The sequence below is a fragment of the Octopus bimaculoides genome, chromosome 9 (genome assembly GCF_046866305.1).
Source record: "Octopus bimaculoides isolate indiv1 chromosome 9, ASM4686630v1, whole genome shotgun sequence".
Classification (NCBI taxonomy): Eukaryota; Metazoa; Mollusca; class Cephalopoda; order Octopoda; family Octopodidae; genus Octopus; species Octopus bimaculoides.
This window is the reverse complement of record NC_142936.1, coordinates 71,295,357-71,300,356: the sequence shown is the minus strand read 5'-3', so window position 1 is coordinate 71,300,356 and position 5,000 is coordinate 71,295,357. Positions and strand designations below refer to the sequence as shown.

The 5,000-nt window shown below is 38.0% G+C and overlaps 1 protein-coding gene across 15 annotated transcripts in view; it reads right to left on the bottom strand.

Moving 5' to 3' along the window:
- Positions 1–5,000, bottom strand: part of LOC106881649 (transient receptor potential cation channel subfamily M member 3) — a 701,312-nt gene that overhangs the window by 132,142 nt on the left and 564,170 nt on the right. The window lies entirely within an intron of this gene.

The window sequence follows — 5,000 nt, the reverse complement described above, 5'->3', positions numbered from 1 at the left end:
CTACTTTTATTTGGAAGCATTTCTAAAGTATTCACTGCTTTTATTAGAACCTTGTTATTTGGAAAATGATTCTATGTAAAACTGAATAAAGAGAATAAACAGTGTAACATAATATTAACTACTAAGAAATTTAACCATTTTCTTTATTGAAAGAATGTGTTTATTGAGCCTGTTGTTATATAAAGAAAGGTCAAAGTAAACAGAGAATAAAACAGTACTCTTGGTATCGTAAATAGTTTATCTGTTGAATTTGAGGTTATTATATATTTTGGATTATGAGACTGACGTGCTGCCTACTGCAATATATACAGGGTGCGGTGAATAAACTGTTGTCTAAATTATGCAAAAATAAAAATAACACTGACATCTCATTTTCACAGATATATTTACCACAATTACATAAAAATATCTTGAAATACTAAAGAGTAAATTTATTCAATAAAATCGCCATTGGCTTCAACAATGGCCTCCAGATGACTTCAGAATCTCCTACAACTCTTCTGGATGGTCTCCTTGTTAAGTTGGTTAGCGCTGCCATAATCCTTGCCTTCAGTTCATCTTTGGTGTTAGAAGGAGATTTGCTGGTCTCTCACTCAACTCTGTCACACACATAATAATCAAGGTGGTTGCAGTCTGGAGAGTTCGGTGGCCAGATGTTAGGGGTGATGTGGTCGCAGAAATTGCCTGACAGTCATGACTGGGTTCTCCTGCTTGTGTGGCATGATGCAGAGTCCTGTTGCCAGACATAGGGTTTTCCAGCAGCCACCCTCTTGACTCAGGGCAGCACTACCTCTTTCAGGCACTTGACAGAGGCCTCCGTGTTGAGTGTGAGGCCATGTGGGAAAATGAATGGAGGGATAACGTTGTCATCACTAGTGATCACTCTGAACACCATGATGTTGACTGGATGTTTGATTTTTATCAGTCTTAGTACATGTCCTCAGATTGACATCCAAACACACTGAAATGTTTGTATTGGAGCTTCCAACACAAATGCCAAGCAGTACAGCATGTCATTTCCAAATTTCTGGCAGAGTGAATTGTGTCATGGTGCTGTTTTTCTCACAGCTGGTGCTCAACTGACCCTACTATATTGTGTAATTAACAAAATCAAAAACAAACAATGCGCATGCGCGAAATTAAAAGTATAAAATGGCGACAATTTACCCATTGCACCCTGTAAATATATATATATATATATGCGCACACACACACATACATACTTTTTTGGATTGATGGATGAAATAATCAAACTGAGAAATATAAGCGCTTTACAGTCATTAACCCTTTCAATAGCAACTTGCCTGAGGAAGTCCCTGGTTCTATGACACAAACTTCTTGTGTTAAAGTGATCTAAAATTAAAAAAACCACTAATAATATTTCATATTAATTTATGTCCCAAACACCAGCTTTCTAATGACAAAATTATTTTAATAGATTTTTCATTATTTTCAAAATTAACTGAAACAAAGCCTGTGTATTTCAACAGAAATATAACAAAAGAGTTAAAGAATTTTTGTAGGTGTATAACCTAAATTTCTCTTAAGATTTATCTACTTAAAAATAACATACTGAGTAAAATAGTGGACGGCTTTCTAAAGGTAACAACAATGCCACCTGATATAATCAAAATTATATGGGGTTTTATACAAATAATTAACAGATGGGCCATTCTCAGTTTAAGATCATAAGAAACTGTTTAAGTTGGCTGTAATCTATAAATAATGTACTTTATTAGACATAATGTTTAATCAATCACTCCCCACCTCCTATATACAGGGTGCGATGGGTAAGTTGTCGCCATTTTATATTTTTAATTTCGCGCATGTGCATTGTTTGTTTTTGATTTTTTTGATTACATAGTATAGTAGGGTCAGTTGGGCACTGTCTGTGAGAACAACGGCACCATGACACAATTCCCTCTGCCAGAAATGTGGAAATGATATGCTGCATTGCTTGGCATTCATATTGGAAGCTCCAATACAAACATTTTAGAGTGTTTGGGTGTCAATCTGAGGAGAGTGCATGTACAGAGAGTGATGTTATGCCTCCATTCATCTTCTCATATGGCCTCACACTCAACACGGAGGCCTAAATCAAGTGCCTGGAGGAGGTAGTGCTGCTCTGGGTCAAGAGGGTGGCTGCTGGAAAACCCTATATCTGGCAACAGGACTCTGCATCATGTCACACAAGCAGGAGCAACCACTCATGGCTGTCACGCAATTTCTGCGACCACATCAATCCTAACATCTGAACACCTAACTCCCCAAACTGCAACCCTCTTGATTATTAAGTATGGGGCACAGTTGAGCAAGAGACCAACAAAACTCCTTGTAACACCAAAGATGAACTGAAGGCAAGGATCACAGCAGCATTGACCAACTTCACCCAGAAGAGTTGCAAGAGATTCCGAAGCCGCCTGGAGACCATGGTTGAAGCCAATGGCAGTCTTATTGAATAAATTTACTCTTTAGTATTTCAAGATATTAGATGACAATATATTCACTGCAGCCTGTATATACAGACAAGGGTGCACGTGTGTCCTCAGTGCCACAGGATCTGCCTATTTTGCATTGGTCTTGTCAACCACATTTTCTCCCATGAGTTACAATGTGCTGGAGGCATGTCCAGGATTGATGCTGTCATCACCTTTGATGGGCTGTCATAAGCAATTAAGCAGAAACTATATATATAAGTAATATTTGTAGCCACTTTAATGCGGCTGTCCATTCGAGTGGACACTACTGTGATTTTTTAACCCCAAGAGAGGTGTGTGTATATATATATATATATATATATATATATATATATATATATATATATATATATATATGTATATATATATATATATATATATGACTGTGTGTGTGTATACATAGGACAATATTAACATGCTGGGAAACAAGTGAGGATTGGCAACAGGAGGGACATTCAACTATAGAAAATCAGAAAATCTGCTTCACTGAATTCCATCTGACTCACACAAACATAGAAAAGTGAACATTAAAACAATGAGGTGCAGGAGTGGCTGTGTGGTGAGTAGCTTGCTTACCAACCACATAGTTCCGGGTTCAGTCCCACTGTGTGGTACCTTGGGCAAATGTCTTCTACTATAGCCTTGGGCCAACCAAAGCCTTGTGAGTTGATTTGGTAGACGGAAACTGAAAGAAGCCCGTCGTATATATATATATATATATATATATATATATATATATATATATATCTATAAAGTAAAGGCTATTTGCCAATATAATGTAGCTGTCCTGGTAGGGACAAATGTTACTGATGTTTAGCCCCAGGAAATAATGTTTCTATTTATATATTAGGTTGTCAAGAAAGTTCTTGCAGAATTTTTAATTTTGGTTTTAAATGATGTATTTTCAAATTAATTCTCGTTAAATTACATTGACTTTATATATAATTTTAAAGCCCGTTTTTCGCTCTATCTAATCCTGTTACTTTTTTTCTTTTTGAATAATTAGGCCATTTTTTTTCTGGAATGTTGAATACAACATGGGCAAAAAGCAAATTTGCACAATTTTCTTATTCCAGTTCAAGCTAGGCCGAAAAGCTGCTGAAACAGCTCGCGATATCAACAATGCACTTGACCCAGGAACCACTAATGAACGTATAGCACAATAGTGGTTCAAGAAATTTCGTAGCAGTGATGAGAGTCTTGAAGATGATCAGCGTAGTGGTTGGCCATCAGATGTTGACAACGATCAACTAAGAGTCTTAGTCAAAGCCAATCTACACACAACTGTTCGAAAGTTTGCTTCTGAATTAGACATAACGTATACGACAATTTCCAACCACTTGAAAGAAATTGGTAAAACAAAAATACTTGAGAAATGGGTGCTGCATGAATTGAACGACAACAAAAAAAAAAAAAGGCCGTTTTGAAGTATCATCTTCCCTTCTTTTATGCAACAAGAACGACCCGTTTCTTGACTGGAATGTGATTTGCGATGAAAAGTGGATTCTTTACGACAACCAACGACACTCAGCTCAGTAGTTGGACGCCAATGAAGCATCACGGCACTTTTGAAGCCAAAGTTGCACCAAAAGAAGGTCATGGTGACTGTTTGGTAGTCTGCTGCCGGTCTCATCCATCACAACTTTTTGGATCCAGGCGAAAGCATTACGGTGGAGAAGTACTGTCAGCAAATGGATGAAATGCATAAGGAACTCCGACAACAACAGCCAGCATTGGTCATTAGAAAAGGACCAATTCTTCACGACAACGCTTGACCACACGTTGCACAGCTGACCCTGCAGAAGTTGAACGATTTGGGCTACGAAACTCTGCTTCATCCGCCATACTCATCAGACCTCTCACCTACAGTCTACCACTTTTTCAAGCATCTCAACAACTTCCTGTGTGAGAAATGCTTCAAAAACCAAGATGATGCCAAACACACCTTCAACGACTTCATCGCCACCAGAATGCAGGATTTTTATGCTACTGGCATAAATAAACTTGTTTCGCGTTGGCCAAGGTGTGTTGATTCTGATGGTGTTTATTTCGATTAATAAAGTATTGTTTGCGCCGAGATATGTGCACCTGAATTTAAAGGTTATAAACCACAAGAACTTTCTTGACAACCTAATATATATATATATGTGTGTGTGTGTGTGTGTGTGTGAGTGTGTGTTGTCCCCTCGACCACCACAGTTTGACAACCGATGTTGGTGTGTTTATGTCCCCATAACTTAGCAGTTCGCCTAAAGAGACCGATAGAATAAAAGTACTAGGCTTACAAAGAATAAGTCTTGGGGTTGATTTGTTTGACTAAATGTGGTACTCCAGCATGGCCGCAGTCAAATGACTGAAACAAATAAAAGAATATATATATTTATATGTGTGTGTGTATATGTATGTATATATATAGACATAGGAGTGGCTGTGTGGTAAGTAGCTTGCTTACCAACCACATGGTTCCGCGTTCAGTCCCACTGCGTGGCACCTTGTGCAAGTGTCTTCTACTATAGCCTCAGG